The following is a 24133-nucleotide window of genomic DNA, read 5'->3' as shown; positions in this document are numbered from 1 at the left end:
GCAAGCTCAAGAACATGGTCACCTATGCAACACAAATTTGCAATGAATAAAGCACTAGAGCAAAAACTAATTGGACCAATGGAGGAGTCACATACCAAGGAACAATCTCCCCAAGCAGTTTTGCGAGAGGTGCTTTGAGCAAGGAGATCGAAAATCACAGCAACGGGGGCTGGAACTCGTGCTTGAGTTGGTTTTTCGTGTTTCTGTGAGGCAGAGGAAGAAGATGGGTGCAGGGATAAGTGGAGGAGGGCCATCGTGGGACCACGAGGCAGGGGGGCGTGCCTAGGGGGTAGGACGCGCCCTCCACCCTCGTGGCCAGGTGGCAGCTCCCCCCGCGGTAATTTTTGCACAGTGAATCCTCAAATATTCTCGAAAAAATCATATTAAATTGGCATGGTATTCTGAGGACCTTTATTTTCGGGATATTTTTATATTGCACGGATAAGTCAGGAAACAGACAGAAAAAATACTATTTTACTTTATTTCTACTAAATAACAGAAAAATATAAAGAGGGTACAGAAAGTTGTGCTTCTGGTTTCATCCATCTCGTGATCATCAAAATGAATCCACTAACAAGGTTGACCAAGTATTGTTAACAAACTCATTCCGAATAACACGGAACCGGAGAAATTTCGAATAACACTAACTTACCTCAATGGGGATATGAAAATCCCCAACAATAAGAATATCATACTTTTTCTTGACAGTAGGGAGAGGAAATTCAAAACCTCCAAATATAATCGATGGAAATTTTCCAATAGAGTTGATACGATAAACTTGAGGTTGTTTCCTCGGAAAGTGTACCATGTGCTCATTACCATTAACATGAAAAGTGACATTGCCTTTGTTGCAATCAATAACAACACCTGCAGTATTAAGGAAAGGTCTTCCAAGAATAATAGACATACTATCATCCTCGGGAATATCAAGAATAACAAAGTCCGTTAAAATAGTAACGTTTGCAACTACAACAGGCACATCCTCACAAATACCGATAGGTATAGCAGTTGATTTATCAGCCATTTGCAAAGATATTTCAGTCGGTGTCAACTTATTCAAATCAAGTCTACGATATAAAGAGAGGGGCATAACACTGACACCGGCTCCAAGATCACATAAAGCAGTTTTAACATAATTTCTCTTAATGGAGCATGGTATAGTAGGTACTCCTGGATCTCCAAGTTTCTTTGGTATTCCACCCTTAAAAGTATAATTAGCAAGCATGGTGGAAATTTCAGCTTCTGTTATCTTTCTTTTATTAGTAATGATATCCTTCATAAGGATTTGTTTTGAGCACATTGGTTAATCGCATACACAAAAAGATGGGTCTAACCATTTCAGCAAAGCGCTCAAAATCCTCATCATCCTTTTTCCTGGATGGTTTCGGAGGAAAAGGCATGGGTTTCTGAATCTATGGTTCCCTTTCTTTACCATGTTTCCTAGCGATGAAGTCTCTTTTATCATAACGTTGATTCCTTGATTGTGGGTTATCGAGATCAATATCAGGTTCAACTTCTACATCATTATCATTACTAGGTTGAGCATCATCATGAACATTAGTATTAACATTTTCACTAGGTTCATGTTCATTACCAGATTGTGTTTCAGCATCAGACATAGAGATATCATTTGGATTCTCAGGTGGTTCAGCAATAGGTTCACTAGAAGTTTGCAAAGTCCTATCCTTTTTCTTTTTCTTCCTTTTAGAAGAACTAGGTACATCAATGTTATTTCTCTGAGAATCTTTCTCAATTCTCTTAGGGTGGCCTTCAGGATACAAAGGTTCCTGAGTCATTCTACCAGTCCTAGTAGCCACTCTAATAGAATAATCATTTTTCTTGCTATTCATTTCATCAAGCACTTCTTTTTGAGCTTTAAGTAGTTGTTCTACTTGAGTGTTAACCATACAAGCATGTTTGCTAACAAGTTTAAGTTCACCTCTAATATTAGCCATATAATCACCCAAGCGTTTAATCATAAAGGTATTCTGTTTTAATTGTCTACCAAAATAAGCATTAAAGTCATCTTGCTTAAACATAAAGTCATCAAACTCATCCAAGCACTGACTAGCAATTTTAGTAGGGGGGACTTCAGCTTTATCATATTTATAGAGAGAATTTACCTTTACTACCTGTGTCGGGATATCGGGGTCAGGAGGTTCTTCAGTGAATAAGGAATTGAGATCATATACTTCTTCAATAGGCGGTAAATTAAGACCGTGTATTTCTTCAATAGGAGGTGAATTCTTAACATCTTCAGCTTTAATACCTTTTTCTTTCATAGATTTCTTTGCCTCTTGCATATCTTCGGGACTGAGAAATAGAACACCTCTCTTTTTCGAAGTTGGTTTAGGAATAGGCTCAGTAATTGGCTCTAGAGCCGGCTCAGGAGGTGGCTCGGGAGGTGGCTCGGGAGGTGCCCAATTATTTTTATTTGTCAACATATTATTCAATAGAATTTCAGCTTCATCCGGTGTTCTTTCCCTAAAAAGAGAACCAACACAACTATCCAGGTAATCTCTGGAAGCATCAGTTAGTCCATTATAAAAGATATCAAGTATTTCAGGTTTCTAAAGAGGATGATCAGGCAAAGCATTAAGTAACTTGAGAAGCCTCCCCCAAGCTTCTGGGAGACTCTCTTCTTCAATTTGCACGAAATTGTATATTTCCCTCAAAGCAGCTTGTTTCTTATGAGCAGGGAAATATTTAGCAGAGAAGTAATAAATCATATCCTGGGGACTACGCACACAACCAAGATCAAGAGAATTAAACCATATCTTAGCATCACCCTTTAATGAGAACGGAAATATTTTGAGTAAATAAAGGTAGCGCGATCTCTCATTATTAGTAAACAGGGCCGCTATATAATTTAACTGAGTAACATGTGCCACAACAGTTTCAGATTCATAGCCATAGAAAGGATCAGATTCAACCACAGTAATTATATCTGGATCAACAGAAAATTCATAATAATCCTTATCGGGAACACAGATAGGTGAAGTAGCAAAAGCAGGGTTGGGTCTCATTCTATCTCTAAGAGATTCTTTACTCCATTTAACTAGCAGCCTCTTAAGTTCGTACCTATCCTGGAAGGCAAAAATAGCTGCAGAAGATTCCGCATCAAAAAGATAACCCTCGGGAATAGCAGGCATATTTTCATCATCACTCTCATCATCATATTCAGATTCAATAATTTCTCTTTCTCTAGACCTAGCAATTTGTTCATCTAGAAATTCACCAAGGGGCACAGTAGTATCAAGCATAGAAGTAGTTCCATCATAAGTATCATGGATAGCAGAAGTGGCATCATCAATAACATGCGACATATCAGAATTCATAGCAGTAGCAGGTTTAGATGTCGCAAGCTTACTTATAACAGAAGGTGAATCATGTGCAGAGCTAGATGGCAGTTCCTTACCTCCCCTCGTAGTTGAGGGTAAAATAGTAGTTCGATCGTCTTTCAAGTTCTTCATAGTGTCCAGCAGATATAAATCCCAAGTGACTCAAACAATAGAGCTATGCTCCCCAGAAACGGCGCCAGAAAAAGGTCTTGATAACCCACAAGTATAGGGGATCGCAACAGTTTTTGAGGATAGAGTATTCAACCCAAATTTATTGATTCGACACAAGGGGAGCCAAAGAATATTCTCAAGTATTAGCAGATGAGTTGTCAATTCAACCACACCTGGAAACTTAGTATCTACAGCAGAGTGTTTAGTAGCAAAGTAATATGATAGTGGTGGTAACGGTAACAAAAGTAAAAACATCAAAAGTAATGTTTTTGGTATTTTGTAGTGATTGTAACAGTAGCAACAGAAAAGTAAATAAGCGAGAACCAGTATATGGAAAACTCGTAGGCACCGGATTAGTGATGGATAATTATGCCGGATGCGGTTCGTCATGTAACAGTCATAACATAGGGTGACACAGAACTAACTCCAAAATTCATCAATGCAATGTAGGCATGTATTCCGTATATAGTCATACGTGCTTATGGAAAAGAACTTGCATGACATGTTTTGTCCTACCCTCCTGTGGCAGCGGGGTCCTATTGGAAACTAAGGGATATTAAGGCCTCCTTTTAATAGAGAACCGGAACAAAGCATTAGCACATAGTGAATACACGAACTCCTCAAACTGTGGTCATCACCGGGAGTGCTCCCGATTATTGTCACTTCGGGGTTGCCGGATCATAACACATAGTAGGTGACTATAGACTTGCAAGATAGGATCAAGAACACACATATATTCATGGAAACACAATAGGTTCAGATCTGAAATCATGGCACTCGGGCCCTAGTGACAAGCATTAAGCATAGCAAAGTCATACCAACATCAATCTCAGAACATAGTTGATACTAGGGATCAAACCCTAACAAAACTAACTCGATTACATGATAAATCTCATCCAACCCATCACCGTCCAGCAAGCCTACGATGGAATTACTCACGCACGGCGGTGAGCGTCATGAAATTGGTGATGGAGGATGGTTGATGATGACGACAGCGACGAATCCCCCTCTCCGGGGCCCCGAACGGACTCCAGATCAGCCCTCCCGAGAGAGATTAGGGCTTGGCGACGGCTCCGTATCGTAAAACGTGATGATTTCTTTCCTCTAATTTTTTTCTCCCCGAAAGCCAATATATGGAGTTGGAGTTGGCATCGGAGGGCCACCAGGGGGCCCACGAGGTAGGGGGCGCGCCCAAGAGGGGGGGGGCGCACCCCCACCCTCGTGGACAGGGTGTGGGCCCTCTGGTCTTCATCTTTGGTGAGGATTTTTTATTATTTTTTCTAAGATGTTCCGTGGAGTTTCAGGTCATTCCCAGAACTTTTATTTTCTGCACAAAAAACAACATCATGGCAATTCTGCTGAAAATAGCGTCAGTCCGGGTTAGTTCCATTCAAATCATACAAGTTAGATTCCAAAACAAGGGCAAAGGTGTTTGGAAAAGTAGATACGTCGGAGACGTATCACTTTCATATGTTGTGCTACTTGTACGGTAATGTTTCTTGATTTTAGTGAACTGCACAAATGGAGACAAGACTTCCAATCTGTATGTGCACCATAATATCCCATTGAGGTAAGATAAGAATATTTCACAACTGTTGGCCTGTATTTTGCCACCTTTATCAGAAAATTAATGTCGTTGTCTAGTGCTATACTTGTGCTCCCTAATTGACATGCCAAATCTTATATTGAAGGCGAAGCTTGTCTGTTATTGAACCAAGTGATGAAGGGGAAGAACAAGCGGAACAAAAACAAAAATCAACTCCCGGTGCTGTAATGAAGCACTTCTACTGTGATGACACAAGTAATGATATATTGTTGCATCTTAATTTATTGCTATGGCTGGAACGAGCATTTGTTTTGCCACTGATTTGATGCCACTCTTACTGTAATATGTAATTATCTCAACTTGTGCAAACAGGGATCTTCTTTGAAGATACCATATATTTTAGTGGAACTACACAAGAAGATGTTGGAAACATTAAACTAATCGAGGAGTATATAGTAAGCATGGCCACCACAGTAGATAGCAATAGATGTTTCCGGAGAAGTGCTTCATCTGTATGCTCTACACAATAAGCCTCCTAACAAAGGTTGGTACTCGCCCACGGATTTCATCCATATGATTGAGCTTTGTCATCTCTATTGGTGTTGTGCTACTGTTTAGATACTGTCATGAGGAAGTGCTATTGTCCTTGAGAAGTGCTTCATCTGTGTTGTTTTAAATATTTCCTTTCCTTTTTTTCAAGAAAATAGGGATGCTAGCATTTAGTTGTCCTCTTGTCTTTGCACAATAGGATCATCCTCCTCTGAAGAAGAATATGGAGTATGTAAAGTGACTAGTTCCGATTATGCCAGGATGAAGAGGCCTTGTCTATCTTCTCATAAGAAGGAGCAGTTGAAGGATGGTTACATTAATCCCCACAAGACCAAACTAACTTAAGGTCAGAAGGACTGACAGATCTCCATTTTGTTGTTGTGATGCGCAAGTCCAATGTTGTTCTAGGATTCTTTTCGGTGAGTTCCATTTTTCTAAAAGTGTGCTCTACATGGACCATGTAGGTGCCTGTTTAAACTGTCAATTCATAGTACAGTTTGCTTTATACTTATCACTTTTTTTCTATTTGTGCAGACAGGGGTGCTCAGCTTGATTTCAATGGGAACTGCACAAAATGTTCATGAATACATCGAATCATTCATTTCCACCAAAAGAAAGGAGGTGCCGATAAGTTCAAGGAGTTGCAACATATAAGGGAAAAATCATACAAGCTACGCACAAATTTGGTTGATTTTAGTGGAATTGCACAAAAAGAACATTTGGTTTATTTAGCACAAGGTGTCATGTCAATGTCCAAACTGATGGCAAACCCTGCCCATTCCACAATGGTAGACATTTGATATTTTGGAATGGGACAACCTTGTCAAATTTTGCTCATTTATGTTAGCAAGAAGACATGCGTCTGATATTTTCGAATGGGACGCCCTTTGCTGTTAGCAGCATCGATCGATTTTTCTTTATTCTTTAGTTGTGAAGTAAATATTGGCACTGACATGTGAATCACTAGATGCATAATCATCGATTGTTTTGAATGTTCTCTATGAATTGCCAGGCCTGTGTGTTTGATTGCAATGTACAGGAGCGCTAAAAAGCTGCTCAAACTCTTTGTACTCCTTCTGTTCCTTTTTACTTCACACATTGTGAAAGTGCATACTTTTTTCTACAAGATTGGTCAAAGTAGAGATACTTTGACTGTAGACAGAGCTTGTATGCAGACTAGAAAGGACTGGAGGGAGTACATGTGAAACTGCTGCAAACGAGGTGATCACCCTGGGAATAATGCTAGTACGTATTGTTTTGCATGTTCATCCGATGCCAGTGATACAAGAATTCGAACTAATCAAAATAAATTCATTCATACACGGTCGGATTTCATATAAACATGTCGGATTTCATTACATTTCATGCATTCTTCAACTAAAAAGGGGTGCGCTAGAGGTATAATTAATTAACCGAAGCAACCCACCTGTGTCCGGTTGAGCCGAACAGAAGCTTCTTCTCTAGCGGACTGAGCTTTAGTGACTTAACTGCAGGTGCAGTTGCATAACTGACATGTGGCCCAGATGCCTATTGGGCCCACGTGTCAGTCCGCCAACTGCACCAGCAGTTAAGTAGAAGCAGCGTCCTTCTCCAACAGAGCTCTCCGACACAACGTCACCGCCAAGATGCTAATCGCCCGTCAATGGTCAACCACCTAGCTTGGCTTCAACCGGAGGATAGAAGCGATGGCCTTACTTGGACCCGACCGGCAATGACCTACTGTGTTCTACTCTTCCTCTGTTTCTGTGTGGCGTGGCCTCGTTGGCAGCGGGGCGGGGCCTCGAAAGAGCCAGCGATGTCCTCTATCTCGTTGTCAGTGGGGCGGCGCCTCTACGGACGGGGGAAATCCTCCCCTCGTTGCCAGCAGGGTCGGGCTTCGGCTGAGCCGTCGATGTCCTCTGCCTCATTGTTGTCGGGATGGGGCCTCGGCGAAGTAGGGCCTTCACCTCGGTGCCGGCAGGGCGGGGCCTCGGTGGAGCCGGCAATGTCCTGTGTCTCGTTGCCGGCGGGGCAGCACGTCGGCGGAGCGGGAGAAATCCTCCCCCTAGTTGCCGGTAGGGTGGGACCTCGGCTGAGCCGACGATGTCCTCTGCCTCGTTATTGGCAGGGCGGGGCCTCGGCGGAGCCGGTGGTGTCATCTGCCTTGTTGTTGGCGCCGCGGGGCCTCGGCGGAGCAGGGCCTCGTCGACGCCGGTGGAGCGGGGACTCGCCGGAGCCGGCATTGTCCTATGCCTCATCCTCGATCTCGCCAAACAACTCCTTGCCCACTTCATCACCCTGTTTGTATGTGGATGCAGCCTCCGCCACCCGCATGCGGTACCGCCTGCGCTCAAGGCGGCCCTCGCGGGCGGAGCGGTACGAGTCGAGCAGTGCCTCCTGCTCCGCCCGCTCCACGGCGATCTGCTCCTCCGCCTGCAGGTGCTCCTAGAGGAGATGGTGGTTGTAGGCGGCGGCGGCCTGCGCCTCCCGGAAATGCTCCTCACGCTTCTGCCTCACCGTGTCCATGTATTGGGCAAAGGCCTCGCCGATGTTCATGGTGCAATGCACCGGCGAGGATGGCGCGGAGGAGGGGGTTGACGCTGGATCGTCGACTACCATGTTCTCCATTGGGACATCATCGTCCTCCGGCTGCTTGCTGGCCAGCCAGTTGACAACAATGGCTGCCATCTCCTTGTGGTCCGTCGTCCACCGTCCCGAAGAGCGCTGGAGCACGAGGAATCCATGGTGGGAAGTAGTGGCGTGGACAGGAGAAAGGGAACGGAGGTGGATAACTCCGGCTATGGCCAGCGCAGTAGTTTATATAGCAATGGTGGGCAGTGGAGGGGCGGACGTATGGCGCCAGAGTAGCTGCCTCAGCAACAGTGTATCATTAATGTGGGCGGCAGATGGACGAACGGACGACACTTGTGTCGTTTGAAGGTGGAGCAATCGCCTGCACCGAGAAGCGGGGCCGGCGGTGCTGACCGTTTCTGGTGGAAAGCGCGCGCGGGCGAGGGAGGTGGTATGGGTGGGCCAGGGCAGTCAGACTCATGCTTGGCAGCGGGTCGGTCCAGCAGCCGGGCATGCTTGCTCACGAGGAATCTCGCTGAGCTAAGCGACAACAATCAGACGATGGACGTAGCTTCCGACCAGGAGCCGGCGCCACTGTCCAAGTCGGTTCATGTCATGTTCACCATAGAGTAGGCGCGGCCTCACTTCAACGCCCTAATGGTGGAAGAGCTACCAGCAGAGGAGGACCTGTGTTGCAACCTCCATCTCCTCAACAAGCACCGGTGAACAAGCGAACGACAATGCCGCCGCGGACATGTGGCCCTATGATCCTAGCTTCCTGAATGAGCAGTAGGCGTTGTATCAGACCATCCGTAGGGCCCGCGAAGCCCTCTCCGTCGTCCTTCGAGTTCTTGCGCTCGCCGTGGCGCCGCTGTCTCATGTTGTCAATATGGTCAACGGACATGAGGAATGAGGAGATGACTTTACTTGGAGAGGATGACAGTGGGGACCCACCAGGGCCATAGCCGCACGTATGCAAGTGCCTCCTTATTATATACAACTGTAATTTTTTTGCTTCCTCCTGGTTTCCTGACATCACGGTCCCACACCATTGTCAACCTATGTAGTCCATAAACAAGAGAATTGCACAAGGAGCGTCCGACAGCTGGGACCAAGTAGCTCGAGTAGTATTCGTGTGTTTGAGGTGTGAGCACTCTAGAGTTTTTCTTGAACGATGTTTTCGTTGTTGTTCAGAGGAGAGCAGGGTATTAACTGGGCGGGCTGTGGCCTGTCTAGCCCAGGCCAGATATCCAACCCAGATATTAATTTTTTTCAAGCTGAAAATAGCTAGCCCAGCTATACTTTTTTTTGAGGAATACCCAGGCAAGGTCAACTTCTTATTCTCCGCCCCGCTGGGCTGCAAATCTTTCCTAGGAGGGATGCATTAGGCTTAACAAGAAAATGGGCTTTAAGAAATAATAAATGGGATGTAATTATAAAAATTAGGCAGTAACTATAAAAAATGCACCAAACACGTAATTACTTTATAAAATATTATTTTTGGATTTTGAAAATTTTAATTTCATTAATTGTTGCGCGCGCAATGTTTTGGTGGATTTTTATGTAATACAAATTTATATTGACATTGTATTTAATCTGACTAGAAATTTTGGGATAAAAATATTTTGGATCCCATCAAAATGTGGGAAATTTTATTGAATTCTGTTTTGAAGGTTGAAATTATTAATCGTTCTCCTAGGTAGAAAATGTGTTGTACTTTTAACAAGCTGTAAATGGGCTGTACTAAATTCCATTAGAATTCAAAAATGGGCTGCACATTCTTACAAATCTCAAATGGGCTATAAGTTCTCTGCCACACACTTGTGGGCTTACTAAGTTGACGCGTCCCCTAAAAAAATAAGTTGACGCGTATGCGAGGCTGTGTCAACTTATAGTCAACACACGGTTGTAGCAGTAGTGGTCGTTCGATTTCCATCCAACGGATGCCGTGTTTCTTCTTCAATCTCGGATATTCTAGCTTCACCCGCCCGAGAAATGATTCCTCCCCCTAACATCTGGGGCGCACTATTTTGGAAGCTGACATGTGGGCCTACTAAGTTGACGCATACCAAGGGCTTTGTCAACTTAGTCAATATAAATGATTCTAGATGCAGTGACCGTACGATGTCCAACCAACGGCCGTCGTGCTTCTTCAACCTCTGGTTTTCTTGCTCCAGCCGCCAAAGCAGTGTCGGTCGTGCCTCCTGCTCCTGTCTCCCGTGGCCGGTTGTGCTACCGCGGGGGCCTCACCGCCCCTACTACTCCCACCGCTAGCGAGGCCATCCCTCCACTCACCCACACCCCCTATTATTGTGCGGCGGCGGCAACCTCACACCGCAGCCGAACCAGTGAACCCTCGTACTCCTCTCCGCGTGGGCATCCACTGCCACGTCTTACCTGGCTCTACGTCGTCCCCTTCCTAGGCCTCGCAGTCGTCCAACGCCTTGGTGCTCTCGGCACGGCGTGGTTAATGTGGTCAATGACCGACTTCCATCGGAAGTGTACTGTACGTGGAGAGGCTGACAGCTGGGTCCACGACCGCAGCAAGGAAGTGCCTTCTTATTACGCGGAAAATAATGATTCCTCCACCAGACAGCAGGGATCCACCGGACGGGCCATCATATTTCGCAAAAAAAAAACATTTCCCCCTGACTGGTGGGACCTACCAGCTACATCTTCGCACGCAACGAAGTGCATCCGTATTACTGGCAAAAAAATGATTCGCCCCTGACTGCTGGGACCCAATAGCTACATCTTTGCACACAAGGAAGTGCCTGACAGTCGGGACCCACCTGGTTGAAGCGTACGTAGCGTTGTCATTCTGGTCGCGAACGTGTACGTATATACGATCGGTCTGTCTGCAGGCTGCAGCGATGAACTATGGCCGTGTAAGGAAGGGCACATATCGTAGTAGAGGCGCCTACGTAGCATGTACACGTACGTACAACGGCCAGGGTGCAAGAAAGAAAATACGGCCACGTACGTACATATGGGCGGGGTCTCGAGCACATACTTGCGCATATATGTACGGATGGCCAGGGCTTGTGTACATGGAGAGGCAACGGATGGCAGCAACGGCGTCCTGTTCATCGGGCAGCGAACCGGCTGGGTCGGAATAGAGAAACATCGTCCTGTTCATCAGGAGGCAACCGACTGGGTCGGAATACGTCATGTTCACCGGGAGCCAACCGTCTTGGACGGAACAGCCGATGGAAACGAGGCTTGGCGTACCGCAGAGTGGAGGAAACAGCCTTGTGTTCGACCGGCCACGGTCGAAACGGGATCCTGTTCATCGAGAGGGGTCTGGCGTACTGCAAATCGGAGGAAATGGAATTATGTTGGACCTCCTACGGTCGAAACGGGGTCCTGTTGATCGGGAGGGGTGTGGCGTACCGCAAAACAGAGGAAACAGACTTGTGTTGGAGCATTACGGTCGAAACGGGGGTCCTGTTCATCGGGAGGGGCGTGGCATACCGCAAAACGGGACTCCACGAGATACTGTTCATCTCCACCATCGACCTCCTCCAGCCTCCACGGGCTACTGTTCATCCACCGTCGACCTCGTCTAGCCTCCACCTGTGACTGTTCATCCACGGGCTCATGTTCATCCAGCCTCCACCGCGCGCTCCTCCACCAGCTACTGTTCAACCAGTCGTCTCCACGGGGTCCTGTTCAACCACCCCTCCACGGGCTACTGTTCATCCAGCCCTCCACCGGCTACTGTTCAACCAGCCCTCCACGGGGTCGTCCTGTTCATCCAGCCCTCCATGGGGTCCTGTTCATCCACCCCCAACTGGCTTGATCGGGGTCATGTTCATCCAGAGGCAACACCATGGGGTCCTGTTCATCCACCCCCACCAGGAACTGTTCATCCAAACCCCCCAACAACGCTCACTGTTCATCAAGGGAAGGAGGCAGCAGGGTTCGATCGGCTTCAGTTAGCAGCAGTAGCGAAGGAATCACTCGGGTTCAGTTAACAGCAAGGGATCAATCGCTCGGGTTCAGTAACGTAGCTAGTGCAATCGCTCGGGTTCAGTTAGCGCCAACACCTCTCGCACCCACGCGCGTACATGTACAAGAGAAACGTGCATCACTTGGCCCCCGACCACCCACCGTAACCAGGAACTCCCTGATATTTTCCTCGCCCTCACTTCTACCATGGTTTTTTCCGTCATGCATGTCCCAAAGAATGTCATGCAGCTGCGTCTTCGGCCCGCCCAGGACGAAAAGCCCATTTTTTGTCAGATTTTTTGACATAGAAGTAGGAGCCCACCACATCTATGATGATGCCAAGTTTGTCAGAATTATCATCACAGATGTGTCGTAAGTATGACAGAAAAAAATTTCGTTCGGCCCAAAATGTCATGGATGTGTCTTTTTTCTGTAGTGAGAAGAACCTCCCTTGTCGGGCAAAAGGACTTGGCAAGGGTAGGGCCACCCCTGGAAGGAAGCAACCGAAGCGTCCCGGCAGGGCCTGCTAGGACTCGCAGGGGCAAGGAACACGTCATCAACCTCCCCCCACCCCACGACCCACATCGTGGATCAGTGCGGTGTCAAGCCGCAAAGTGATTAAGTGGCAGCCATTCGCCACATGGCAGCCCCTTTCTACTAGAAAACCTACGGACGACACCCATCCTATGACATGTTAGACAAGCAGGCATGGAGCTGGTAGAGTAAGCCCGGCAAGGCTTGCCGGGCAGGCAACGATGCAACGTTGAGCGGCGCATTTAAGGCGCCCTGTCAGCCTGCAGAGTTAGGTATGAAGCACTATTTGCTATCTTATCAGTGTCTAGTGACTGATTTGCCAGTTTGGTGACCCCTTAACCTATAAAAGGAGGCCCATGGCAATGGTAGAAGGGGTTAGAGGGTTGGAAAGTTGATCAGGCCCTCGTGAGGATAGACGCCTGTACGTATGTAGGCCACTGTCGCCCCTGCCAGACAAGTGTACTATGTTCCACCATCACTCTCCCACCATCAATCCCCCAAAGCATGAGAGATTTTTACACCTCATGGCAGCCCGAACCTGGGTAAAATTGCTCATGTGTTGCTTGTCGTGCTGCCCCCACGCTCCTCCGCTTATTGTGCAATGCGACGCCCCCCTGCTGAACCAGCAAGGGGTCGTCTGGTCCCATAGGTGGCTGTGGTTTCTCGGGACAGGAGACAACCTAGAAGTTTTAGGGAGTAATTTTATTCTGTTGAGTTCTTTTAAAAAGTTTAAAAACAAAAAATATAGAGGGGAACCTAAAACTTTCACAAAAAGAAGAGTGGAAGTGAGACAGATGAGCAATGTGGAAGTGGGGGCTAGCCTTGAACTTTGTTCATCCCCATGGAAATTTTGTGAACCTTGATTACAGAAAATGTTCAACAAAATTAATTATCCCCTTCTAGAAATCCATTGTATTATAAAAATAATGTGCTAAGATTTGCCTTTAGGATGTTCAGATTGCTTGTTTGGTATGTGCAGTGCAAAAACATAAACTTCGGTTGTAGTGCGTGAATTTTCAGATTTTACTGGAACGTCGTAAGTTTCTGAAATTTTTACACAATACTGCTATGCAATTTTTTTACTGTTTCATAATGTTTCAGAATTTTTTTAGTTACATAAGTATATGTACCATCTGCATATTTTCAGACTGTCCTGTTTTCACAGATTGATGTTATAGTTTTGTTATTTGCTTATGTTTGAAATCTTGTTGAGCCCTATTGACTTGGGAGCGTTAGAATTGTGATATCATATAGTGGCTAATATTTGATTATAATTATACAATAATGTTACAGAAGTACATGATGGGATTTGATGTTATATGTACTAACCCCTCTAATAAAGATTTCGGTTAAGTTTTGGGTGGATGAAGTGTTCAAAGATCGAGGAGGTATCGACATGAGGAGCATAAGGAGAGGCAAGATTTCAAGTTTGGGGATGCCTAAGGTATCGTAGGTAAATATTCAAGGATACTCAAGAGTCTAAGCTTGGGATGCCCCAGAAGGCATCCCATCTTTCTTTGACAATTATCGGTATGTCTTAGTTTTTGTTTTGTTCACATAATATGTGTAAATTCTTGGAGCGTCGTGTGCCTTTTATTTTTCTTTTAGTAATGCACCATGCTAGTATGAGACAGTCCTTGGTTGATTTATGGAATGCTCTTTGCATTTCACTTATATCTTTTGAGTACGGCCTTATAGAATGCTTCATGTGCTTCACTTATATAATTTGAAGTTGGGATACCTGTTTCTCTACATATAGAAAACTGTTATTTGTAGAATGCTCTTTTGCTTCACATATATTTATCAGAGCATGGTCTTTTGTAGAAAGAATTAAACTCTCATGCTTCACTTATATCTATTTAGAGGGTCAATAGGAATTCGTCATTCACATGGTTAGTCATAAAATCCTACATAAAATTTGTAAGTTTGATTCCTTGCAATAATTTTGCGATATTGAGATGATAATATGTGCGAAGTACTAGTGAATGATTGTGGTTTAGTAAGAATATTTTTGTTAAGATTTGTGATTCCTGAAGCATGCATGTATAGTCTCTAGTCATGCTAAGAAGTTGGAGCATGATTTATTATTGAGTGTCTTCCTTTGCGTTGAGGAAGGGGTCATGCGATGCTTAACTCCTACCAACCTCCCCCCTATGGGCATCATAGTAGTACATTGCTTCGAGGACTAATAGACTTTCACAATAAGTATGTGAGTTCTTTATGACTAATGTGAGTCCATGAATTATACGTACTCTCACCTTTCCGCAATTTGCTAGCCTCTTCGGTACTGTGCATTGCCCTTCCTCACCTCGAGAGTCGGTGCAAACTTCGCCTGTGCATCAAAACCATGTGATATGATACGCTTTATCACACATAAGCCTCATTATATCTTCCTCGAAATAGCCACCATACCAAAATATCATGACATTTCCATAGCCATTCTGAGATATATTGCCATGCAACTTCCACCTTTCCATTATTATGACATACACATTCATTGTCATATTGCTTTGCATGATCATATAGTTGACATAGTATTTATGCCTCGTCATTATTATACATGTTATGCTTGATCATTGCACATCCCGGTACACTACCAGAGGCATTCATATAGAGTCATATTGTTCTAGATATCAAGTTGTAATATTGAGTTGTAAGTAAATAAAAGTGTGGTGATCATCATTATTAGAGCATTGTTATAGTGAGGAATGGATGATGGAGACTATGATTCCCCCGGAAGTTGTGATGAGACTCCGGACAAAAAAAAGAGAGGCTAAAAAGAGCCCAACAAAAAAATAAAAAATAAAAAGAAGAAAAAAAAGAGAGAGGGGACAATGCTACTATCCTTTACCACACGTGTGCTTCAGAGTAGCACCATGTTTTTCATATAGAGAGTCTTGTATGTTGTCACTTTCATAGACTAGTGGGAATGTTTCATTATGGAACTTGACTTGTATATTCCAATGATGGCCTTCCTCAAATGCCCGAGGTCTTCATGAGAAAGCAAGTTGGATGCACACCCACTTATTTTTCAGTTTGAGATTTCATATACTTATAGCTCTTAGTGCATCTGTTGCATGGCCATCCCTACTCCTCGTATTGACATCAATTGATGGACATCTCCATAGCCAGTTGATTAGCCGGGTTAATGTGAGACTATCTTCCTTTTTGTCTTCTCCTTATTAATCCATACCACCGCATTCTATTCCACCCATAGTGCTATGTCCATGGCTCACGCTCATGTATTGCGTGGGGATTGAAAAGCTGAAGCGCGTTAAAAAGTATGAACCAATTGCTCGGCTGGCATCGGGGTTGTACATGATTCATATTTTGTGTTAATAAGATGGAGCATGACAAGGCCATATGATTTTGTAGGGATAGCGTTCTTTAGCATTTTTATTCTAGGCATGATTGTTTGTTGGTATGCCTGAGCATTGATGTATTTATATCAAATTATAGACTATTTCTTTGAATCACTCGTATCTTAATATTCATTCCATGTTAGATTATATGATCAAGATTATGTTAGGTAGCATTCCACATCAAATATTATCTTTTTATCATTTACGTACTCGAGGACAAGCAGGAGTTAGGCTTGGCGATGCCGATATATCTCCGTAGTATCTATAATTTTTTATTGTTTCACGCCAATATTCTACAATTTTCATATACTTTTGGCAAAATTTTCTATTATTTTTGGGCCTAACATATTGATCCAGTGCCCAGTGACAGTTCCTGTTTTTCCATGTTTTTAGTTTTGCAGAAAATCCATATCAAGCGAAGTACAAACGCAATAAAATTAATGGAGATTTATTTTGGAATATATGTGATTTTTGGGAGGTGGAATCAACGTAAACGAAGGCCCATGGCCTTCACAAGGCATCAGGGCACCATCACCCCCCTGGTCATTTGGGGTTGCCTTGAGGGCACCTCGTAAGTTGGTTGGGATCCTTCGGCCGCAAGGAAGCTTATAGCAAGAAAAAGGTCATGCCAAAATTTCAGCCCAATCAGAGTTACATATCTCCGGGAATATAAGAAATGGTTTTCGCTAGAAAACGGGAACGCGAAACAGAAGAGAACAAGGAGAGAGAGAGAGAGAGAGAGAGAGAGAGAGAGAGAGAGAGAGAGAGATCCAATCTTGTAGGGGCTCCTGCCCTCCAGGAGCCATGACAGCCATGGACCAAAGGGTAAACTCTCCTCCCATCTGGGGGAGACCAGGGAAGAAGAAGAAGAAGGACGGATGCTCTCTCCCCCTCTCTCCCGACGGCGCCGGAGTGCCGCCGGGTAACTATCATGACAGAGTTCTACACCAACAACTCCGCCTCGGTCATCACCAACTTTCTACCCCTATATGCAGCGGTGTAGCCTCTCTATTTCCGCTGTAATTCTCTACTTGAACATGGGGCTTAATGATGTATGTCATTATCCGATTATGTATGGTCGTTCTATGATGTTTGAGTAGATTCTTTTTGTCCTACGGGTTAATTGTGGTATTATGTGGTTGATATGAGTTGTATTTTAATATGGTGGTGTCGTATGGTTCCCTCCATGTCGTGCAAGCGTGTGGGATTATCGCTGTAGGATTTTGTTATACATTCATGGTTCGCTTAAGTGGGTGGCGAGAGTGACAGAAGCTTATAACCGAGTAAGTGGGTTGTTGAGTATGGGAGAAAAGAGGAATTGTTACTTAATGCTATGGTTGGGCTTTACCTTAGTGATCTTTAGTAGTTGCAGATGCTTGCTAGAGTTCAATCATAAGTTCATATGATCCAAGTACGTACAGTGTGTTAGCGTATGCCTCTCCGCCATTGCATATGATCACTATCTATCGTGTTATATTGAATTGCCTATGGACAATCTTTCTCTTGTGTTACAAAAATATTTCTACTAAAAAACTAAATTTTATTATATGGCAAATTACTCCTATTTTTATTCTCGCAAAGTACTTCTAGTTTTATTCTCACAAAAAAAAATACTGGTTCTAGGTAAAGCGAACATAAAGTGTGCGTAGAGTTGTATCAGTGGTCGATAGAACTTGAAGAGAATATAAATTCTACCTTTAGCTCCTTGTTGGGTTTGACACTCTTACTTAACGATAAAGACTACAATTAATCCCCTGTACTTGTGGGTTATCGCACCTCCCATGCCTGCGCCCGCGCCTCTCGTGCATGCGCGTGCGGTGCTACTGGTGAGCTGCGTTGGGATATTCCGCGAAGAGGAGGGGAGACGTAGTACAATAGAGATTAGTATTTCCCTCAGTGAGAACCAAGGTTTATCAAACCAATAGGACAATCACGCAAATCCTTGTGAACACCACCTACACACAAAAGCAAATACTTGCACCCAACACGGGCAAGTGGGTTATCCCCCTTGAACTCGTTACTTGCAAGGATCAAATCTTGTATAGGTAGAAGGATAAATTGCAAAAGAAAATAAAAGAAATAAAATTGCAGCAAAGGAATTTTGTTTTTTGTAATTTGATAAAGGTAGACCCGGAGGCCATAGTTTTCACTAGAGACTTCTCTCTTGAACACATGGCATACAGTGGGTGAACAAAATACTGTTGGGCAATTGATAGAAAGGCACAAAATTATGATGATATCCAACGCAATGATCATGTATATAGGCATCACATCTCTCATGCATGCATATACTACTATAACTCCACCAATGGACCGCTATCTAGCATGCATCTATGGTATTAAGTTCTTGAAAAGCGGAGTAATGCCTTAAGCAAGATGACATGATATAGACAAAGTAAACTCAATTATTATGAATAAACCCCATCATTTTACCCATAATGGAAACAATACAAATATGTGTCTTGTCCCCTTCTGACACTAGGATATAGAGCACCGCAAGATTGAACCCATCACAAAGCATCTCTCCTACTGAAGATAAATCAATGTAGTTGGCCAAACCAAATGGAGAGATCGGAGAGAAATACAAAGCTATAACAAGCATGCATAATAAAGTTCAGAAAAGACTCAATTACTTTTCATGCATATTCGGATCATAAACCCACAATTCACAAACGGGCATGTAGCCTAGTGGTTGCAGCAACCTTAGTAGCACCCCAAGTCCTGGGTTCGACTCCTGGTGGAGCGGATTTAAACAGGCCCGGGAAAAATTTCTGGAATAAGAAGGACTGTAGGGTTGTTGCTCTAAAGTAAATAGTCAAAAAAATAACACAATTCATGGGATCCCAACAAACACACCTCAAAAGAATATTACATCGGATAGAACTCCAAGACATTGAGGAGAACATTGTATTGACGATCAAAGAGAGGAAGGAAGCCATCTAACTACATGCTATGAACCCATATGTCTATGGTGAACTACTCACGCATCATCGGAAGGCAGCAAGGATGATGTAGAAGCCCTCCATGATCGATTCCCCCTCTGACGGACTATTGGAAAAGGCCTTCGGATGGGATCGTGGAAGAACAGTGTCTTGCGGCAGCGAAAAAAGTGTTTCGGGTGGCTCTTTGTTGGTTTGGTAATATTTCTGAATTTATAGAAGTGGAATTAGGTCAAACAGAGATGTGTGGGCCGCACAAGCTCAGGGGGCATCCCCCCTGGGGCGCCCCCCTCGAGCTTGTGGCTCTCTCTTATCTTGTCATGTCTCCTCCCAAAGCTTCTAGGGTCCCTTCTAGCCCAGAAACATCAATCCAAATATATTTTTCCCGTTTGGACTTTGTTTGATATTGATTTTCTAAAAATCCAAAAACAAGTAAAAAAACAACAAATAGCACTGAGCACTAGGTTAATAGGTTAGCCCCAAAAAATGGTAGAAGATTGCATATAAATGCATATAAAACATCCAAGATTGATAATATAATAGCATGGAACAATCAAAAATTATAGACATGTTGTAGAGGTATCACGCGGTGAATGACGAGTCGGTGGCCAGCGTGTCCGCGTCCGCCGCCATCATCAAGGAGAAGTAGAACACGGGAGGCCATCATCGATTGGGTCCCAGGAAGGCCACCGCTGAGGCATGACCGGTGTACACTGTCCGTGTATTGCCCTCTCGCTGGCCACCGTCGTCCCCTTACCTAAGAACCAACTTTGGTCTGTGCAGTGTATGAACCCTTCCCCTCCGGCTGAAGCATCAAGCGGCGGTTCTACTCTGATGAGTGGTGGGGAAGCGAGCCATCCATTTTGCTAAAACATATACCTCCGGGTCTCACCATTGTCGGTCATGGGGATGACGTTGGAGACCCACCGCGCAGGAATAGACTAGTCTGGTTTCGTATTTAGTTGAAAATATGTCCAAAGTGTAACCGTTTTTGTCCGGTTTGTATGAAATCCATCATGTTTATATGAAATCTGATCGAGTTTGCATGAATTTCATCCAGTTTGTTGAAAAGGATCTTGAAATGTATGCAGCTAGCGTTGGATGGCGGCCTCCCAGGTATGTGTCCGCGGACCGGTCCCCACATGTCCACGAACGGATGTGGGAGGAAATTTGTGGGTCTCCATTGGAAATGCCCTTAGACTATGTATGTGGCATATGTTATGTTAGACACAAACCAAGAGGAATTCTGAACACCCAGAGAATGCTTTAATCCTTCATGGGTTTCAACACTTTATTCGCTCTGTTGGTCTCTTTTAATTCGCCCATGTTATTTACTTTTGTTCATAGTCTACTCAAAATTATTACAACCGTCCACCTGCATTTTCTTTGCATCTACAGTTAACTTGTAGACTGATGACCCACAAGTATATGGGGTCAATTGTAGCCTTTTTGATAAGTGTGTCGAACCCAATGAGGAGCAGAAGGAAATGACAAGTGGTTTTCAGCAAGGTGATGTCTGCAAGTGCTAAAATGGTAAGTTGTGGAGCAGTTTGATAGCAAGATAATTTGTAACGATCAAGTAATGATAGTAGTAACAAAATTGCAGCATGGTAGCCCAATCCATTTGAGGAAAAGGACAGGCCAAAATGGCTTCTTATGATAAGCAAAGTGTTCTTGAGGGTACACGGGAATTTCATCTAGTCACTTTCATCATGTTGGCTTAATTCGTGTTCGGTACTTTGATAATTTGATATGTGGGTGGACCGGTGCCTAGGTGTGTTCTTACTTGAACAAACCTCCTACTTATGATTAACCCTCTCGCAAGCATCCGCAACTATGAGAAAAGTATTAACAATAAATTCTAACCATAGCATTAAACTTTTGGATCCAGTCGGTCCCTTACGGAATAGCGCATAAAATGGGGTTTAAGCGTCTGTCACTCTTGCAACCCACCATCTAATAACTACTCTACAATGCATTCCCTTTGGCCCAAATATGGTGAAGTGTCATGTAGGTGACGTTCACATGACACCACTAAGAGAATGAAAACATACATATCATCGAAACATCAAACACATATCAAGTTCACATGATTACTTGCAACATGATTTCTCCCATGAACTCAAGAACGAAAGTAACTACTCACAAATTATAATCATGCTCAAGATCAAAGGGGTATTAAATAGCATAATGGATCTGAACATATAATCTTCCACCAAATAAACCATATAGTAATCAACTAGAAAATGTAATCAACACTACTAGTCACCCACAAGCACCAATCTATAGTTTTGATACAAAGATTGAACACGGGATATGAACTAGGGTTTGAGAGGAGTTGGTGTTGTTGAAGATGTTGATGAATATAGCCCTCCCCGAGATGGGAGAGTTGTTGGTGATGATGATGACCATGATTTCCCACTCCGGGAGGGAAGTTCCCCCGGTGGAATCGCTCCGCTGGAGGGCAAAAGTGCTTCTGCCCAAGTTCCGCCTCGAGGCGGAGGTGCTTTGTCCTGAAAGTCCTCTCCTGATTTTTTTCTAGGTCAAAATGACTTATATACCAGAAGATGGGCACCAGAGGTGGGCCGAGCAGGGCAACACCCACCAGGGCGCTCCTGGGCCTCCTAGCGTGCCCAGGTGGGTTGTGCCCACCTGGTGGCCCCCCTCTGGTACTTATTTGCTCCAGTAATTCTTAAATATTTCATAAAAAATCCTTGGGAAATTTCAGCTCATTTGGAATTGTGCAGAATAGGTAGCTTGTCGTAGCTTTTTCAGGTCCAGATTTCCAGCTGCCAAAATTCTCCCCCTTTGTGCATACCTTGCATATTATGAGAGAAAAGGCATTAGAATTACTCCAAATAGCATTATTATGCAATAAAACAACATAAATAATAGTAGGAAAATATGATGCAAAATGGACGTATCAACTCCCCCAAGCTTAGACCTCGCTTGTCCTCAAGCGAAAACCGAAATCGAAAAACATGTCCACAAGCTTAGAGAGAGAGTTTTCGATAAATATAAAAATACAGACATAGCAGCATCATGTGACTCATTATAATAGCAACAAATTTTAACATAAAACTTTTAGCATAGAACTTTTATCATAGACTTCTCATGAACAAGTGACAATCATCAAAGCATCTAAGTATAAAGCATAAACTCTATTGGAAACCAACAAACTATGTTCTCAGTCAACTTTGCAACTACAATTGTAGCGACCAGACCTCAAAAAGTCTGATCTCTGTGCTTTAGTGTCATCCCTGGATCAGTAATGCTGACACGCACAGTACTTGAAGGATTTATAACAGAGTAGCAATCACACACTTATTACATCGAATGTCTCAAAAGAGAACTTATTACAATAAATATGGCTTAAGGCCATCTAATAACGATAACAGCGGAAGGCTTGGAAGATAAGTGAGTCCATCAACTCCAACGGCATCACTGAGTATAAGACCACGACCTAAAGCACCTTACTCGTCGTCTGAAAAGTCTACAACATGAACGTTGCAGCCCGAAAATGGGTCAGCACATGGAATATGCTGGCAATGTAACGCATAGAGAATAATGAATAGGAATATGCTATACTACATGCATATATAGCTGGTGGTAAGATCTATGGTTACAGTTTTGCATAAAGCCAATTTTTCCCTACTGCAAAGGAATAAATTTTATTTAACTATCATGGTGGTTGTTAAACATTGAGAAGATAGACATCCTCTCAATCCCAATTAAGCATCATCATTAAACCCAAAAAATAAGTTAAAGTAACATGATGAGATTCACATGATAATCCACGAACTAGATACTCAAAACATCCATAACCGGGGACATGGCTAACCATGATTAGTTTGTACACTCTGCAGAGGTTTGTGCACTTTTCCCCACAAGACTCGATCTCCTCCGTTGGAATTCTCGCACTACATGGTGTTTGAGAAAACAGATGACTGAGACATAGCCTTTCAGAAGCGCTAGCACCTTACGATCGGGTAGATAGTTACACCTACTTTCCCCTACATCTGCTAGTCTACCACTGTAAGAGTTCGCACGACTTAATCAACTATGCTAGAGCCCATAGTAGCTTGTGGCTCCGCACATAAGTTTCTAGCATGAATAATCTCATGATCCCTTTGAGCCTCGGTGGCGGTCCATAAAGAAAACAGGCAATCGCTGGAATACCCAGGTGCCTGAATCCACCCAGATGTGTGTTAAAGTTGCCACCTTAAATAAACCATTAAATAACAATCTCACATCTGTCATGGAAACACTCACCCAATCCACGTCTACTAGCATGGCATGGCATAATAAGCAAACGTAGAAGGAACTCCCAAGGGTTTGATAATAAAACAGGTAATAGGTACTACCTCATCTACTTCCTAAAACCCACATATTAATTAGATCCTAATCATGCAATTGTTTGAGGATTGATCTAATCCAATAAATCTGGGTAGTAAAGAGGTATGCTCAAAGTGTTACTTGCCTTGCTGATGATCCGTGAAACCTAGCGATTCAAAGAAGCAAGCGGCGCAATCCGGGTACTCTATCGCAAACAAACAAGCATATAATAAGAACTCATCTAATGCACGGATAATTCCCAAATAAGAGATCTAACCAGAAAGTTCAACTTAAGAACTCCGGTTTGCAAAAGAATCAAATCAAATGAAGCAACAAAAGTCAAACGGCGAAAGAAACAAGCTTCATTTACTAATCTGGACCTAAGTCAAATTTTACAGAAGCAAAAACTTGTTTGAGACGGTTAAACGAAAATAGGGTTTCGAGACGAAACTCTAGGCGCTTGAATCGCCTGATTCCGATAAATGAGCGAAAAGTTATACTAGAACAAAAATCAGATCAGAAATCGCGATCTGGAATAATCGAGGAAAACCCGAGAAAAAGAAAAACAGACGAACAGATTAACGAACAGACGTTCGTTAACAGCAACTAAACGGTGAACTCGTCCGTTAAAACGAACGAACGAGCAAACACTCGCTAAATAAATAAAGCGGAAAAAAAATAAAACCGATCTAAAAAATAAAACCTAGGGTTTCTAATAAAACCGAATCGCTTTTCTTTAGAAAACCGGGGCGGCGGGCGGCTACCTCAGCTCGGGCTCCAGCAAGGTCCGGCGGCTCCGGCGGGGCTCCGGTGTGGCGGCGGGACTCCAGCGGCGGCGGGAGGCGGCGGCGGGAG

Source organism: Triticum dicoccoides, chromosome 4B, assembly GCF_002162155.2.
Source record: "Triticum dicoccoides isolate Atlit2015 ecotype Zavitan chromosome 4B, WEW_v2.0, whole genome shotgun sequence".
Classification (NCBI taxonomy): domain Eukaryota; kingdom Viridiplantae; phylum Streptophyta; class Magnoliopsida; order Poales; family Poaceae; genus Triticum; species Triticum dicoccoides.
This window is presented reverse-complemented; position numbering follows the sequence as displayed.